Below are 19,314 nucleotides of genomic sequence, written 5' to 3'. Positions count from 1 at the left end.
CGCAGGAAGGCGAAGGTGATAATGAGAAGTTCTATCTAGGACCCGCTGTGTATTGCGAGTATGACTAGAAGAGCTGCTACAGGGAACAAAAAGTACTTTCCACCTGATAAAAACCCTTGCTTAAAAGTTGTGAATTAAAATGGTAGATCTTTAAGCTTTACTTTTTGTGAGATTGACAGATATTCCAATCATCATTGTGGTAAATTATCAATACCTACTTGAGTGCAAAGGTTAGAGTCTGATAAAATATATTTAAAATGTAATACGGCGCTTATATGTGGTGTGTATGTCTTCCATAATGTGCCAGGATAATTCCGAATTCCGACTTCGAGTTTCCGCCTTGCTGCTCACCTTAGAATCCACCACTCAATTGTTCGGCAAAGATTAATATGAAGGCCAATGGAAACTGAGACATATTCGGCAAATATATGTATTTTTGGTATATCAAACATGAAACTTATTTTTTATCACAAAAACCGAAATACAAACAAATTCTGTAAACTGCCAAAAGAAATTTCAATTTAGAGGAGTCATGTATCCTACCACAGACGCACTGATCCCATTTGATATTCCGCGTGTAACAATTTCCTCAAGGCAACTAAAATTTAATTGTTCATCGTGACATTATGCGTAATGAACGGTTATCATTGAAAAAATCAAGCTTGCCCCATTTTTTTTCTTGGTCCTCCTCTTTATCTGTGCTTTCTGCAGATTCGCATAGTTCATGAAAACGAAAGAATTCTTACAAAATTACTCAGGCATTTGCTAGCGATGCTTAAGGAGACGACTTCACGTTTCCCGTACCTCACGTGTTGCCCTGACAAGTCGCCTGTATATAAGCTCATTTGTTGGGGACCGGTTAGGTCGTGATCTCGAAAGTCTCTTTCTCTTTTTTTGTGTCTACAGACGCTGTGCAGGTCAAGTCATTGAGGTAGAAGACCAGTGGCAACACAGCGCCTGGGAAAACTTAGTCGTTGCAACGTTCATCTGTTCTCTGCCGGGCATGGAGGTGGCATTAACGGTACGAAAGCGGTGGACGGAAGCAGGTGGACCGCGAGGTAGTTGTCCGTACTACAAAGGGGTCGCTAATGCACAGCGAAGGTTGCCTCAAAACAAAGGCAGCATAGACTCAAAGCTTGCACTCAGTCTTCCCCAGTCAACCAACCAACTCTCTTCAAAGACGAAAATTTGAAGGTTTTAACTTGACTCAGCGTCAGACGCCTGCAAACTAAACAGCTGCGGTAAGAGAAAGCTATTATCAACTCCAAAAGATGCGTCAATGGTATCAACAGGAGAAACACATAGAAAAATGGGACGACGTACATACGAGCTAGGTGGCAGAATAGCTTCGTGTCTAGAATGGACAGAGAAAGCAAGAATCATTATCGTAGAGATCAAGGAACCTAATCTAGAGTGCGGATCTGTCGATCGTTTTTAACGTACAGGTCACGAGCCATTCAACTGCCGATGGCACCTAGAGCTGTATACTATACGAGTATGTCCGTATAGCCATCAAATCAGAGGCATCGATACACGGTGACAATGATCTTATTGCGTAAGTTTCCATATATTTGAATACAACTGCTTAGTCATACAGATAATGGATGAGAACAACTTGAGGCAATTTGGAGTGCCGCCGTGTCCAATAAGTGTACCCGTTTCATCTTTCGTCGTATCTGTGCGACGGCAGTATTGGAAATTATCCATATAGAAGAGTCAGGTCACATTTTAAGCAAAAATTCCTCACAAGCTGAATGTCTGCCGCTCACATATGCTGCTTCGTTCCGCTCGTGTTACTCACTTCTGCCTAGCTAGTGGATAACGAAAGCTACCATTAGAATTCAATGCAAATCTCGCTGACGTGGACACGGTCGCGTCCAGAGCAAGCGAATCCAATCTAGCCTCGTCTTACCCTCATCATGCGACTCTATCTAGCCTCCGTCGTAATGCTCGACGAACCGTAGAAAAAGTGCATGTCTCAGAGGGACTGCGATACTCGTACATCGTCCCGAAGACTGTCATGTTCTCCAGTCTCGGCAAACTATACGGGGTTTAAAACTAAGCAGGATTCCACGGACTAGGGGTTGGGACTGCAATCGACGTTGGCTTTGAGCTAGACCACTGCCAAGTTATTGGAACCGACGTGATAATAGACGAGTCGGACAGGTCACAAGGAAGGGCCATTACTGTTACTGCTTATGATATCGTAATGGTGTTTCTCTTCCCTTCTGAGATTGCAGTACTCGTGCGGGGCTAAGAGTGCAAGCCAACATTGGACCAGTGGACAGCAGCACAAGGCGAATGGAGACCTGTTCCTTGGCTTTCTGTCGCCGTCGTCGTGAGAGGCCTATCGAGAAGAGCGGAGCCGTCGGTGTTGGATCGTGTCTTTATTAAGCAGCACGTCATTGGCGTCATTAAATATGATAATCCAGTCTTTACATAGATACGCGACCTTCTTATCTTTATCGGGGATAGTCAGCCGATGGGAGGATTAGGGCCATGGATAGAGCTAATAGGTTCGCGATTTGCACTACGTCAACACACTGGCTGCTGAGGCATTGTCTAAGCATCTACTGCCATTTTCAAATGGTTACTGGTAATCGGTAAACTGTTGGCCGCTGTAACTACGTCGCTACTTTGGCAGACAACAGGCGATGGTACGCGACTGTGCCTCGCGATTAGCATCATGTAAATGCTTCATTGGCCAGATAGGGTAAAGCATCAGCATTCTTGTCATTTCGGCAGATAACGCGATTCCATTTAACTCGAACTCTGGTATACATTAGGGATATCGAAGACTGGCCTAGGATATTAGGTTTCTCCGCGAAGTGTTGGAAAGGCGAGCGTGTAGTCAGCTATCTCAAAAGGGGCTTTCATATGCACAACAAACAGGTGATCTTCGCTGGTGCTTTAGCTCCGCGCTGGAGTATTATTATTGTAAAGTAGTTAATAATTAAGCGGTTCTGGAGAAAAAGTTCCCTGTGTCCTAAAACGAACTAATCGTATTGTCAAAGTGTCCATTATTTAGGCTTGCTTGCAGCTTACTTATTCTTTAAGAGGTCATCGAATGACCTCTTATCAGTCTCTCAGGATCGACGCCACCTTGTTTATGGTAGATTTCGACCCGAACCAGCAATATAGCCCCCCATCATACAACACATACGTCAAGTTCAAGCCTTCTTTCTCCTCGGAGTATAAATCTACTTTAAGGATTAAGCTTTACAGTGGCGTAGAATTTCGAAAAAGTAGGAGAAGAAGGTGCCAGTAACTGTTATAGTATTGATTCTGTAGTACAAACGTAACAAATTGATTGCCTTTAAAAAACACCTAATTAGGTATATACAAAGATTACTAACATAAGGTATATACTATAAGTACCTAATTAGGTAGCTCCTCGACGGTTCTCGCAATATATTTTACCATGTGCGTAACTCAATAGTTGGTTGAACTCTAAGAGACAGTATGACAACCCTACGAATGTCGTACTGATAGTGTAGATATGGCTCTTGCTTATGGTTGGAACGACGTTGTAAACTGTATCCTGTACGTGTGCCACCATTATTGCCACCAGTCGAACGGCGTGACGATAATGCTTACAGAGAAGGGCATTTGCAAACGAAGCTTTGTCTATCTAGTTTGTCTATATAAGCACGGCTTCTTCATATACTTGTGATTTCGGCGTAACAACACATGTGATCCGAGTGAAGAACTTTGCCTTTGTTTGCCCCTTTATGAACGCTGCGGCCTGCGATGTCTTGATAGATATTATGTACGTAGGGACCTACGCGATAAGCATGCAGTGGGTACGCGTTAAATTAGAAGCTATGCAACTCGACGTGTCAACATGCACTTGAGCCCATTATAACAGCAAATTGTTCGGCTCAGTATACGTTAGAGCTTTCCCGCCATCTCCGTTCGCAAACGAGAGCTTCATGATAAAAACATCGCTGGTCAGCGGTACATTGAGAACTATTATGGCAGTATAACATTACGCCTATGTAATGTACGCTATACGCTATGTAACAAATAAGGAATTGCTTGCTATCTCATGAAACACACCTGAAACCTTTACCCAGATAGTTAATATAGATGGTTTGAGCTTTGCTGGCTCGCGGCGGGAAACAAAACGTCAGAGCCCTTAGTTGCCAACATAGAAGGACCTCACTATCAAATTCTTCAAAATATGTTGAAAGTATTTTCATACATGTATTCTGGTTATACGAAGCAGTAAGAAGATTTTTGCCCCTATTCTGTCCTGGGCGAAATTGCGTATTTATTTTGCTACAAGCGTTTGGCACGAATTCCTTAGTATCAGTCAAACGGGTGAACGATACTAACTTTTACTTAGGCATACAGAGCCAGTGAAAGGTCCTTTAGAATTCCAGCACTGGTAGTCAGTTTTAATAGAGTTCGGTAGCATATTGTGATGTGTTGTCTTTCCTGTACCGTTTTGGCCATTTATATACAGAGACCAGAATCCGCAAAACATCTACTTGCCTTTCGACTGATTGGATGGGCATGAGAATACTTTTCAGCATGTTTCTGAAAGCTTCCACTAGAACAGTGCCTCCTACCACCGGTCGAAGAAACTTGCGGAAAAGCAAAACTTGATAATAGTATATATGTTAAAAATGTCATTGAATTGATGAAATGCCTGTTCTGTTTGTTTGCCAATACTCTACGGGTAGACGATGGAGCATCTTTTGTCGTTGTCGATCGCGAGCTGCTCCGAGACTACCGATGCAATTTATCTATCGATGTTTACATTTTGTTCAGTCTTAAAATACGGACAAATATTTGTATATTTAGTTCAAATAGCCGCAAATCACGCGTAAATATAAAAACATACTACACGAACACGCTCCGGTGTTTACTTGCTGAAAAATAAGTTTGATATCAACTGATTAGAGGCCTGCCCTGTCGACCTATCACTCCTTAACCGAGATAGCGACGAAACATTGTAGTGAGCAAACAGAGGAGCCATGGTTTTGTATCTACTTGATTCACGATCGTTACATTGTGAATGCTCTTTACACGCACACATAGAGCTTACTCCAAACGTACTTGCGTTCGTATGTTGGATTAGCAGCGGTTAATCATCACATGGTTTGTTTACCTGTTTGTCGAGATTCATTGTCATACGCAAACGTCGTTTTGGCTAATACAAACAACTGCTAAACGGCCGTTGTCCGTATGCGCTTCAGGAACTGGTTATCTTCACGTTTCAAGTAGGTAGCGAAGCTTAAGTCTCGAATCCTGCACATGGTCAATTCCGTGACGGTAATAATACAGTGGGTGGAAAATATGTGTTAAATCAATCATAGTTTGTCATCAATCTTTGTATGCTCTAGCGTTCAATTTTGCTTAGTCTGCTTCTATTTAATGGCGGCGTACAAGTTTGTCGCTTGTTACCAGCAGCCTCGTACCGTGTGCCCTCGCAAGCTTTGATAAGAAATATCAATATAAATTTTTTAAATTAAATGAACTTTATCCAGGGATACTCAAGAGAATTGAGTGACAGTCTCGTGTAACAGAATCGACATATAGCAATAAGAAAAATAGCGTCGACATCAAGTTACTGCCAACGATGACTAAGAAATCCTATAGCTCTGAGTAGAATATTTTGTGGTTTTCGATGTAGCGGGTATAGGGTGCTAAGGAGTTCCGAATATATCCGTGATGATAACCCGGGCAATTCATCACGTAATTGCTGTGCTCACTTGACTGAGCTAACGATGTCTACGATAATTTCCTAAAGGACATCTAGATTCGTTGGCAGCGGTCGATATCAGACGTAGTTCGGTTCACTCTGAATGCGTGCATTGATCTATGCATCAGGCAACAAACTCGGAACGTATGTAACTGCAAAGGAGCTAAAATGTGCTGCTCAGTGGCAAGAATACGACGTGCAGGCGGCGCTTGATAGTACAAAAAATGGCATCGTGCTGGACGTGCAAGATGCTGACAAAATGCCTTCTTCCAGGCCACAATAGCCTACGTAATTATCGATTCAAAAGATCTGTAACAGGGCAGAGTAGGTGTTGGGGGAGGTCGAAGAATAGATTGTATAGTAATCTAAACATAAATTTTTGGGCCTAGTTTGAGGAAACGACCGAGTCCAGTCTAATTTTTGTCTAAATTTTGCGGATAAGCCTAGTTAAACGACTGTCCTGTCAGGAATCAATTGTTTGATATGTTGATGGAGAAGTTTCAAGGACAACACACACACATTCTACTTTAGAAATGCTCATATATATATATATATATCATGGCTACATTTGACGTGGGTCAGTTCATTCCCAAAGTCACGCATGCGTTAAAAGATTACTTGCGAATCTGTCTTACGAGACCGAGCTCGCTGGCAAAACAGGATGTGTGCAATATCTTCCCACCAGGCTCCTCTGGAGAAGCAGTGCATTGTATAAGGGATAAATATAAATGGGGTTAGAATTGCACCTCGGCGAACGTCGTGTTTAGTAAATGACTAACCAGAGCCACATTAGAAAGACATATTGTTAAGATGCGTTGCTTGGCCAAGTGAGATTTAGACCGATTGCTTCTTAATTGCACTACAAGAGAAAAGTCATAGTAGGAATTTTCCATCTAAAAAGTTCTCGTTGTCACCAGCCGTTGCAACATAGATTACGAGCGAATAATGGAATTATAGGTATGATGAAGAGCTAAATCACAACATCGGGAACGAAGCAAATCATACTGTGAATATTAGAAAGAATTAAGATGTGTTTCAAGTTGATGTTGAAAAAGTAGTTATATCTCTATAATTTGTTTGACTATTACGGCTGCCCTTACTTTCAAGTCAAGAGATAGATCACTTTGATCTATGCTAGAAAATCGAAAATCTGAAGAACGAAAGTAAATATATCCGTTTGCATCTACATGTAGTGCTTGTTGGAGAACTTCAGATGGAACAGCGCTAAGTTAGCTAGCAAAGTTGGCTTCCACCAACCCGCTAAGCAACAAAACTAGTTCTCCGGTGTAACAAATTCGAAAACAAAAATAAACAAAGCAAAAAAGGAAGTTCTGGGAGGAGCGCCGAGACATGCGGTAGTGGTGAACTTAGCTGAGCTTTAGCGATAAACGATGTGAATAGTTTAGCTACCTTGTTATAGCCCTCGAAGGTAGTACCATGAAATTGCATATTATTTCGTAGGCAGGACTTTTATTACGGTTGCAGAATTTACCGAAAAAACGCCATAGCAATTTAGAATTTGACTCTAAACTAGCGTTTGATCGATATCTTATGTGCTGTGCTGTGATATGTATTTATCCTTACGTTGCTGATTAGTGTTCTCACGGACATGTTATTTTTCAACTTGTCAAAAGTACGCCTAGAACGCTGGGACAATTGGCAGTAAGTAGAATTTCTCATTGGCAAAGCAGTATCGTAAATAATCAACAGACTACCGTATAAGAAACTGATGGTGGTATTTACATTTGTAAGCTAACTTATTGCTAGATCAACGGAGAAAAAAAATACCAAAGTATTGATGGTGGGTTACTTGTGATAAAATCTCTTTTTATATTGGCCTTAGGAGTTGTTATCAGAAAAGCCATAGCTTCAAAAACATGGCAATGGTCAGAGAAACCATGACAACATACAACTGTCAAGGTGGCCCCAACTACAGGCGCACCGAGCGGCAAAAATGCGGGATCTATATATCGCAGAACGTTGAAACTAACTAACTGTAAGCGCGGCAATATCATAATATGTAGGAAAGCGTCCAAAATACAGGCAACATCTATCATGCCCCGGTAATCGTGCCAATTTGTCAGATTTATTCTTTGCTCCAATGTCGTATGGGCTACGGTAATATTTGCCAAGCTGTCAGTTTAATAACAGGAGGACAAAGACCGTGACGAAGTGCACTCCTCTAGAGGAGTATGAGCATCGTCCATATTAGCGACAGGTACATCTATTATCAGTTTAGGACTGCCCTTTCGGAACCTGATGGTCGTCTATTCAATTTGGTGAGCTTCTTTTACACGTGCATGTCACGCACGTTCACGTACAGTAGAGACAATTTACTATCTAACGAAGGTGTATTTTCGATTGCATGCGAAAAGCAATAATACATATGAAACTCAGTGGCTCAGTGTTGCTAATGGTATCTACAAGCCTGACTATGGTTTTTGCCGTTGGTTCTCTTCGGCAGCTAGGGAATACTTCGGGGTATCATTGTCCTGCCCGTTTTGAGCTCTTATTGTCGCAGAAACAGTGGACTGTCCATGTTTTATCCTACCATTTGAATCGTCGTTGTTGGCCTTATCATTGCTTCGCTTTGCTGGATACGTCTGTGTATTCTCTTTTCGGTCCTGTCATTTTTTTCTAACCTTGTTTCTTACTTGAGGTCACACATTCAGATTTACCAACGTGATTGGCATCTCTGAACTGCTGTTGATCAGTGGTACTCGAAAACCACGTTTTGATCAGCCCGGTTTGGTCTTTGTGCCGTTATGTTTGAAGCTTCCATCGTGCTCGGCATTGCCGATGTGTTCAAGTACCCAACAGCAAATAAGTAACCACAATCCGTCCAATAATTAGCAGCCTCACATTTTAGGCATGAGCGGCACAGCTGTTTTCGGCGTGATCGAAAATCTTACACCGGTGGCCAAACGATCGAGTGTCGTTCGCTTCAACATGACCTAGTCAAAGACATCGTCTATATTAACTTACTACCTCCATGTGAATGACAAGTACCGAGTGGTCGTACGCAGTGATGATAAGCCGATCTATCTCGGCACCCACAACGCGGGGTATCGGCATGGTGTACTTCGTCCTTGACGTTGACAACACGCCACACTTGTTAACAACACTAAGTTTTTGACAACAATTTTAAGTTTTGTATTCGGGTGACCATCGGCAGATGGTGAGTCCTTTAGAGTTTCTTAACTCATCTTCGAGTCACTGATGTGCTAGAAGCAGTGTGTAATATTAGTACAGCCACTAAAATCTATCAAACTGATATTGCTGATTCGTTAGATCGATTAAAGTTAGTGAGGCGGGTTAACGACGGCGAGAAGAACGTCGATCTATTGGGATCTCAAAGCTTGATTGAAATTTTCCTCGGCAAACCTGTCTCCATTCTACTGCGTCGGAAGCGCTTTTACTGGTCACTGGCACGTCGGAGGCCAGGCTATTGAAAGCCTCCGTTTCATCACTTTCCACATCGATTTTTTTTGAACAGAAAATATGTGCTGATACTGGCACTGCGAATGCCTAGTGAGCATCTGTGAAACACGGTAGAAGGATATCGACAAGCACGCAGCGACAGATTCAGGCTAGTCGCTGCGATGGATCTACCAGGAAATAGAACGAGGTCTAAAATGGGCCTTCTCTCTTAGGCGAACAATAATGTGGGCGACTTTTTTCATTCGGGAACACAGATGACTTTTCTGTTTTTTTGCTGGCTGAAAAAGGTGTATGAACATATATGAGGATAGCTTCGCCGAAAAAGCGAGCATGCACAGTAGTGAAGTCGTTATGGGTCCACAAGCTTTGCCGGCGTTTATCATTCCACCTCACTTTTTCATTGGCTTCGATCGATACATACATTTATAACAGCCCTTCAAGGACGCAAGTGGCGAGAATGGGGCGTTGCTAAATTCGTTGGTCGGTGGGTGCACTCGAAAAGTCGCTTGGGTCATAACGCTGCTAGACGGTGAAAAATTAAACACGTCTTATAAATATCTGGGCGGCTATCGGCATTGAAGTGCCGATAAAATAAAGCGAACATTAGCCCAGCGCATTTGAAAGGGCACACTAAGAAACACGCTTTCAACTACTATACTCTTATTGCCGCGGCTCGTACGGCTATGACTCACAAACTGGTCACCCTACGCGATCGACAGCGTGCTTATCTACAGATCGTAGGTGCACGTTCGTTGAAGCTGCGAGGATAAAGCTCGTTCACATTACGTAAAATTGATGTTATAAGTTCAACGGCGCTAGCTGCTTGCTTTCACCGTGATGACACACCCGTAACGTGTCTGTCTGCCATCCCGTGACAAACATGAGCCTGCTGTGGATTCTAATCCGACTCTAAGAATACGAAACAATTTCGTCACAATCCAGCCTAACTACCTAAACCTAAAGGGATTCCAAATATAAAAATTTAATGTTTGAAATTGGTAACTATTTAGTGCTCCGATGGTAAGCGCCAACATCTCTAAAACGGAAAAAGGTCTCACGGTCTGTGAGATAGAATGTAGCAAAATGCAAAGAAGAGCCGTCCATTATTTCACGCGCGAAGTATCACCTGCTGCACCATTAATCCGCTACCAATTCATCGACCGCCCCTTCGGTTCCTCTCTAGAGAGAAGAAGTATCTACAAAGTATCGAAGGTGAGGAAGGTCGGACCGATGTTGACAGGAAGAAAATCGTCTGTATTGCTGGAGGATGACATCGTTGTAATGCCCTATGAATATCAGGGACACATGTGAGGCATACATCAGAGCTTCGAAGTAGACGCAATCAGTTCGTCCCCAGACCGAGCAGTCCGGTATTGTATGCAGTGTAACGATGATTCCGATCGGGTTTTAGAAATCGAAACGTTTGAATAGGATTTATTCGTTGACAGCCATTGAACACCTCATACGTTCAATTTTGCCTGGACACGTATAAAATCGAATAACATTACGTGTACACAACGACATAGGATAGTGAGAATTGAGCTTAATTTCAGTGGCTATTAGCTGACTATTGTGGATATTTACTGTTAACTTGCCCAATAATGTTGCGAACAAGTATAGGCACAGCGACCTTGGATACTTGTTCGGAGGCTTATATTTTTCCTCCGTTAGCTGAGGCTGAACAATGCAGCTCCGCCAGCATCTTCAGCCTTTTATCGGGCACATGCTCCGTGCAAATATTATTAAACCAGCGGTTCTCTGCGTACGACCTGATTTCGGATAAAAAATGCACACGGGAAAGGGCAGAACCGAACAAGGACCGGGCTGCTATTGATGCAGCAGAACTATTCAAACGAGCCTGTCTTCGTCAGGGCGATGCAGGTAGTGGTCGCCAGCTTGCACATTTTTCCAGAGACATGATCATACAATAGGCCCTTAATAGATAGTGCTAGGCACAATAATACATATGTTGATTTATCACATTGGCGAGACCCCGCTGACGTTGAAATGCCGCCAACACCGTCGATGAAAGGCACATAGCGATCTCAAAGCCCGCGGATTTTTTCCTTAACTTCGGTGTAGGAAGCGTCTTGGCATTGGCAACGGCACCGCGCAACGGTGTGAGACCATAAACACTGGACGTCGCAAGGAAAGAGATCGTCCCAGAGGGCCAAAACTTTTTACTACAAGACAGCAGTACAAGACGTACAAGCAGACGTTGTATGAAATGTACAAAATGCTTGTACATTTCATACAACGTCTGCTCCACGAATAATTCTCACTTAGAAAGCAGTTGTTTTCAATTAGTCTGATGGTAAGGTCCTCTGGAGGTGGTAAACCACAGTTGTTACAAAACTGTCTGAATATGGGTCGATCTAATTCATAATAGCAATGATATTTTAAACACGGCTGTTTTCGCTCCGGTCGAACGTCTTTGACAGCTTCAGAAACGTTAAGCTGATTGGTTGCCATGCTGGGTATTCTTGATAGGGTTTATTAAGCAAACAAAAACCACTTGAGATACAAAGTGCTTTTAAACTACTTGTTAGACAATCTCCGCCATGTTTGATGTTATCTCGTACGCCATTTCGTTGTTCTATGTCCAAACATGTCGAATTGGATACTTTATTAGCTTAGTGATGTTTATGATAACGTACTTCATTTTGCATTAGTAAATATTTAAACAGTGTTTTTCACTGATACAAACTTTGCTCATTATACATGGTGAGTCTGACCTAACATACCTATACTAGGTCGAGTGACCTTAACACTGCCGTGCCCACGCGATCATTTCTGAAGCGTTCAAAAGCTTAGGAGAAAGCTTAAATTAATCGTCCTCTACGATGGTTTGGTCTGGGATGATATATTCATGTTTGTTGATAAGAGTTATGTAATCTTGATTTTCTAGACAGGACCGTTTGATAATTATTGTCAATACCTTAGAATGTGATTAAATTGAGCCACTTGATTAGAAACTCGTCAACAAGTATTACAATGTTATAAAAAGAGAACATGCGATAATATCAAGGCTCCGTGCGTGGCTTGGGACCAGCCGAAGCATTGATGTTTCTCTAGTACTGCGCCATTGAAAATTCGTGATCTTTAGTTGCTAGGTCGTAAGTTACATAAACTTTCGATGCAAAGAGAGAGCTTGAAAAATGGTAAGAATTGTACTGACTGCTCGTACTAATCTAGGACATGTCGATTTCTAGACAGAATAACGTAGATCAAACTCACAGAGATTGAACAGGACGATTCAGTAGTGATCACGTGGGCACGGCAATGTCAAGGTCACAACCTCCAGCTGAGATCTTACTGAGACGCGTCTTTAATGCATGTACTATATGTGGTGAACCATGACCATGAAGGTCCTTCAATAACAAAAGATCTAAAATTGTCTGCATAAAGATGTACAACCCTTCGAAATATACTTACTTATTACGATACGGGCGCAGAAAAGTGAAATGGAAGAAAAATTACAAGCACTGAGGGATGTCTTGCTTTTGCGTTCATCAGGAAAACCTTCAAACTTCCGGTCGTTCTTCGCTAGCTCCACTTAGTGAATATGTCAGAGATTGACGGGAACCGCCCTTTGAAACTGACCAGCAGAAAATGAGAAAGCAGTCCCAACTCACTGGGTGGCAAAAAAGAAGCGGGCTGTCAGGAATTTTAGTGGGTAGAAATAGACTGCGTGAATGGACAACAGAGAAACGCAACGAGAGTGGGTGCAAGAGCCATTAAGTGCTTCTCTCCGAACTGCTCTTCTCCGCGGTGAGGCAATCGACGATGCGTAAGCGGCCAATGACCAGCGATTACTTTGCACGCTGTACTCAAGCCAAGTCCAACCTTCTTTCCAGGTTTGCCTCGCTTAAAGTGAGACTAATATCATTCAAAGGCCCTCAACGCCGCTGCCAAGGAAGGAGATGGGTAATCGACAGAACGTGTAAAAGAGAGAAAAGGACGGACCGAAAAGCGAACGACAACTGCTCTTTATTGGGAAGTCATTACAAGCTCTGAAAAATAGCGGGATTGCATTCCCCGTTGGGCCATCTAGCGATTAGTCCTACCTTAGACATCGTGTCCTTCTGCCTGGAGGGGAGTTGGGACGGGATGAGCTAACTTGCCAAGGGGCCGTTTCCTTATCATCTCTACCTACACTAGGCAGATCCCCGTGGATGTATCTGTAGATCCCTCCACATGTTGATATCGTCTGCTTATCGAAATGATTATCTGATTGAAACTCTAGCAGCGACTTGCACATTTTGGATCGAATAACCCTCGTCGACTTTCGCTTTTTCTCCGTGTTGTGATACGGCACGCTTTCATCACCGAACTATCGTAGCAGTGCCATCCAGGTGCCTAACCAGCTTGTGCATAGTCGGCCCACAAATCGCTCATGCTTAGTTCCTCGCTCAATTCGTGTTCTCTCCCTTGCCAAGGAGAAGACCCCAAAATGACAGTGAGTGGAGATGGAGGCATAAGCTATGCCTGGGGAAAACTGGGAAAAAGCGCTAGAAAAGGATAATGGGTATTGCATTACCGCTCTGTCTGTCCGGCTAAAGATAGTCTTTTCCACCTGTTCCCTTCAGAGCGCTTTGCTTTGTGCACGGGCCTATGTGAACACGGTATATAGTAGGTCGGTTAGCCGGAACAGGAACCCCTTTTATGTGCTTCGAGATTTAACTGAGTGACAAAACACCCTTCCGGCCCGTTAGATATTATTGCTTACTCAGCCGGTGCAACTAAACGAAAGGCAAGGCTAGGAGCAGTGTTGGCGGCGGCGGCGGCAGCAGCAACTATTGTTCAAGTCCCACGCAAGGAACAGGCCGTATAAATGGCTTTCCGTCGGCCTACTTCTGCCAAGATGGTCACTCGACTATTCTTGTTCGCCAGTTTGCTGCCTAGCAACCGGACCCATAGCAGCAAGTAAGTCTGTGGCAATGCCAGCGTACAACGTCATAGTTCCCGCACACCAGCGTATTTCTGCTAATGTGCTTATTTACTAATTATATGTAGCTCCACACGTGCTATAATCGCGGCGGCTTGGACATCTGAAAACTGATACGCGCTACCAACGGCCAAAGTACAATTCTTAACTATGTAAGAATATGGAAGTGAACAACCAACATGGCTTTCAGTTAATGCGGCTTCCTATCTGGACCGGTGCTAAACCGTCCCGCAGAAAGAACCGGGATCGGCATCTTGAGATTTTTCGCGGTATAGCTCTGCAGTGACAGTTACTTGTCATCCTGTTCCGTTTGCAATATCAACGATACCTGCATGCGCCTCACATGGTCCTGCTGGCGACGATCAGTGTCAAAGCTTCGGAGCATCGAAAACAGTTTGTTTTTAAAGCAGTAGGTATACATTCTTTATAATGGGAGCTATCCAATCTATAAATAATCAATAAACGTGTGATATCGCAAATAAACTACAAAAGAAGTTAACTTTCTCGTTTCAAACGTATTACATTGTGGGCAGATTACTCTTGAGCTTTTGAGTTAAGCATAACAACTGTGTTGCAGTCACGTACATTGTGGTCCTTAATAGGTCTATAGACATTTCTCTATTTACATGTCTAATAAATGAAGTTTTAAATATTTGTAATATCTATAGATGTATATAGATATAAACAAAACTTTCGCGTTAAAACAAAGATGAAAATTTTGCTTCCTTTTGGATTACTTCACAAAAAACGGATTTTTGCGCCCTATACGATATAGAAAAATTAGTCACCTGCGTGAGCAATAATCTTCGCTCTTCTCAATTGCCTTGGACTAATATATCCCGGGTCAAGGATCGATAAACCTAGGTGTCCAGCCACTATTCTAAATAAAGTTCTCTAACTACTTCTTTGAAAATGTCGAAATTTATCCCGTCGTCCATCTGGTCGCTGAAACTAGTACGGAAACTTATTTTTGATCTAAATTTTAATGATGAGTCTATCATTAGGATCATTAGAAATATAACTAAATGCCGTTCCTTTCTCTGTATTGTCGGGTTAGAGGCTTAGAATATGAATCTCCGAAAATGTTCGTCAACGCGCGCTGTTAAAAAAAAAAAAGACACGTTATTATTTTTTGCGTTAGTAAATGTACAGCAATGAAAAAGTACCTGGTGTTCCTTTTTCTGTAGTTTGGTGCTTCGATGTGTAAGACAATCACTTACTTGTTTGTTAGGTGAACTGGCGTATTCTCTTTTGATTTAAGACCTTTACTATTTTCATGATTTATATTGTGGGAGTCACCTAAAATCCATGACATACGGTAATAAATTCTGATGTTGTTGTCTAAACACATTTGCTTTCACTCCTGACCGGGTCTATAATAGTATAACTTGTTTGCCATGGCAAAGTCACCTAATGCTATAATAAGTGGGCTTGAGGCTAGCGATTTGCCAAGCAAGCTCTAATGGGTACAAATGTTTTTGGCTATCTGATGACATATACTTTCAGAAGGCTTGACGTGCAGTATTAATGATTTAGAACCGAAAGTGACCTTGCACCAGGCACATGGACGTACGGGCCGTAACGTGTTTCCGGCCAATAGAGGATGTTGGCTTTGGCCATTTCCATAATCAAGGCTGATAATTCACTAAATGTTATATCTTGTTCCGCTCGCCACAAGAAGAAGAAGACTGGTTTACATGTCCTATTGATGAATCCGCATTATTTAATAAATAGCATTTTAATATGAAGTTTGCGTGTGGCAATGGCGAGGGAGTAGAACAGTTGTCCCGCAAACTGTAGGGCGGCGTCAGGATAATCCGCAAGGATCGGGCTGCACAAAGCACAAAAATAATCTTTTGCCCTTAGACGCACATCGCGTCGATAGCTACATTGCGGTATGCTAGAAAAGTTGGCTTTTGTTTCAGAGGAGAGAGAAGGCACAATGCGTCGGAAAGATGAAATTTGACAACGTTGTTACCAATGTCAACCACTGTTCAAGGTGGCAAGATGGAACTACCGTTTCTGTCTAACATGCTCACTCCTGAGCTGTTGCCACTACGTAGTCTACCGCGGAATTGGTCAGCATCTGTGTGTACTTCAACTGCTCCCATCGTCTGATTGCCTCGGGCGACTTACGACATGAAACGTCAAGCCAGACAAAGCACCCTATGTGTCTATATGCTGAACACGATACCGTACAACAGCGTCTTTTGGCAGATGCGGTCTGAATGGGTTCTTCTGAATATAGACGAATGAAAATGAATCAAACGAAACTTGTAAAGTTACCGAATTATCGATACGTTAACTTCACATGGCACAGAACAACAATCGGATAGCAAAAAGCTTACACAAACAACTTGAACTGTACTACAATAACTATCTGTGAAGGAAACATTTTACAATCTAAAAATTGTAAATACGTCCTTCGACAATGCAGTAATGAAAGGAAGCGTAACCTGAATGATTTCAAGCGAAAATAAACGCTCATTTCTTACAAACAGAGAGCACTATTAGAGACCTGTCGACCTGTATAGGTTAGGCAAACGTCGTTGTCGTTTATTATGGATTTAGATGAATTTATTTGATAGCTGCTTCCCCGCGCCGTTGCGCGACGTATCATCCATCGCACGTAGCTATGATCGAAAGGCTTGACATGGCTTAGCGGTGAGATAATGTATATGCTTTGTTACAATTATTATATAAGTTTGCTTGGCTTCTGTAGGTGTTTCTGGTCTCTCTAGGAGTTGCTGTTACGTTAATTGATTTACCCATGTTTTTGTGATGCCGCGCTATTGATATAGGTAAGGAGCCAGCGGTAGGATAAAGACCGATAAATTAAAGTTCGCTTTAGGTTTATTCCGAAACGATTCTATGTCAGAAGCCTGTTCGCAGTTGATATGCTCATCGAATGCTATTTTGGGTATTGAGCTTTATTACATTTGTTGAGTTGTTTTCGGATATTAGGGTAATAAGATATAATTAGGGTAAAGATGGAGTCGCTCCATTGTGTTCTTATGAAAGTATTAGGCTTATTCTATGCGTTGTCTGCTCCCACTGATAGTTCGTTAAAACTTGAATATCGATTACGTTTTTTCATCTATTGCACTGTAGAGATAATCGCTGATAACGAAGCTTATTCTCTAATAACCGATGATCATCAGGACGATTACATCAAGATCTTCAGCCAAATCGGATACTTTAAAAAATTGATTCCAAAAAAAGGTTGAGAATTACAAACTAGCAAACCCTCAATTTTTAACTGGCGGGCGAACCGCCTACCTCACAGAGTACGAACGAGACCCAAAGGATTCAGAGACTTGCAGGGAGTTGCCCCTTGAACTATCTCAGCATTTTGCTCACCAACTGATGCGACTGATGACGGCAGCAGCAATAGGATACTACATAAATGTGTCAAAGAAGCATCACGGTCCCCATGGGAATACGATACCAAGTAGGCAGGCAAGTACTAAGGGCAAGGTAATTGCCGAACTATGTGGCCATGTCCTCTCTGTTCGATCGCTGGCTGTGTGGATCACGTAATCGCGCGGTAACACTGACAATCAAAATAGCAATAAATCGACATCCGGCGGCTGTTACCTACGATCTATGGTAACGACCGGCACTACACATATATGACGTGTGCCCACTTATTATCTACCGAGGATCTTAGATCTGTTCATTCCTTTTTCGTACATAATCGATAGTTCATGTATGCATACATTGACAGTTATATCAAAATTACTGCTGTTACTTTTCTAAAAATATTTGATACCTAGCCCAAAACTGCACGACCCGAAACCAAACATATCGCATGTAACAGTAATTTTTCTTGGTTTCTTGCAGTGCTTTCTTTGGAGTTGTCTTAATACATCGTTTTAATAACTACACTGCATTGCCCAAGCCGTATTGTATTCACATTACCCCATTAACTTACTTGAGTAACCCCACAGAAGTTCTTTAGTTAGATGGCTGAGTTATTATGATTCAAATATTTTACTATTCTAACCACCCTGTACCTAAAGCACATCTTCCACTATTCTATGTCAGGTATTCCGTGGTCCTACCATAACTAAATTTTCATTATACGATCATCTATCCGTTACTCCCTCAATGTTATTTCGACATCTTGACGTGGAATTGTAATTTTTAAATTTTCAATAAACACTACTATCCCTTACGTGGAAACAACCGCATGCGCTGTCGTACACGACTCCATAGCAAAGAAACGATATCTTTTCTTGCGACTTGCCTACGGCGTAAGACTTAAAAAGCAGGCCAAGTTTTTTTTAGATGTTTTATAAATGTTCAATCAATGTTTTGTAAAAAAAAAACTGCTTAGCGAAACAATATATCTTCAGTTTGCATTAACGATTATAAACAAGGTTTTTTTTTAAGTATTTTCAACACGGAAGATCTTCTCTAGGCGGGTTAGTTTGTATTTTGGTTTTCCCATCATATCAAATATCTCTGTAGGAGATAAAAAAAAAACGGTCAGAGTTATTCTCGAGACGATGGGCACATATAATAAGATCAGTTCTTGAGGGGGCGGTATAACACACTTAATGAAGCGTCCTTTTCAACAGTACCATAGAGCATCGATACTGATATTACATTTAAAAGTTGAACTTTATTAAACACTTATAAGAATTATCGCGTCGATTGAGAAATCATTACATGCGGCTGTAAAAATGTTAATGCTCTTTTTGAAAATATTTATACCTTTTTTTTTATCTATGCCAAGTGGGATATGGTTGATGATAACCAATAACGTATCTATAAAACTGACTAATTCTGACATCATCGAGTCTGCCTTCAGGGACTCGGTATAATACACAGTAAATCCAAACTAGGCGAGGTGTAGATCCTCAACTCGTGTCGTAAAAAGGTTTATAGTAGATTTAGTGTATAGAAACCTTCAAGTGAAATTTTGCTATGGTATTTGACTGCATTTTCTTGGGCCCATTAGGGTTTGGATGTGCCTTGTGAATTAGGCCTCAAGCCACAATCATAAGCCATTTTACTTTGAAACTAGAAAATCAAGCTTGGTAAATCAAAGTTCTTGATGAGCTGTTACATCTAGCAGTTAATGAACCGGCTCAGTTTCTTTCTCGATTGACAATAGTTCTTGCACAATCACAGATTTCTCTTTTTCAGGTTAAACTTAACCAGACTTTTTTTTTTCTACAAATTTTACCTTTTAGAACTAACATAAATG

At 41.9% G+C, this 19,314-nt stretch overlaps 1 protein-coding gene across 29 annotated transcripts in view; it reads left to right on the top strand.

Moving 5' to 3' along the window:
- Window positions 1–19,314, top strand: part of mAChR-A (muscarinic Acetylcholine Receptor, A-type) — a 272,404-nt gene that overhangs the window by 34,929 nt on the left and 218,161 nt on the right. Inside the window, exon 3 of one of the 29 annotated variants that reach the window (XR_015326116.1) lies at window positions 2,241–17,732. The exons of the other annotated variants lie outside the window; for them this stretch is intronic. The gene's annotated coding sequence lies outside the window, so the exon portion shown is untranslated. Of the gene's footprint in view, window positions 1–2,240; window positions 17,733–19,314 lie in introns of those variants that run through there. 29 annotated transcript variants of the gene reach the window in all.

Source organism: Varroa destructor, unplaced genomic scaffold, assembly GCF_002443255.2.
Source record: "Varroa destructor unplaced genomic scaffold, Vdes_3.0 BEIS01000004.1, whole genome shotgun sequence".
In the NCBI taxonomy this organism is placed as follows: Eukaryota; Metazoa; Arthropoda; class Arachnida; order Mesostigmata; family Varroidae; genus Varroa; species Varroa destructor.
The sequence above is the reverse complement of the archived record's forward strand: the minus strand, read 5'-3'. Positions and strand labels throughout refer to the sequence as shown.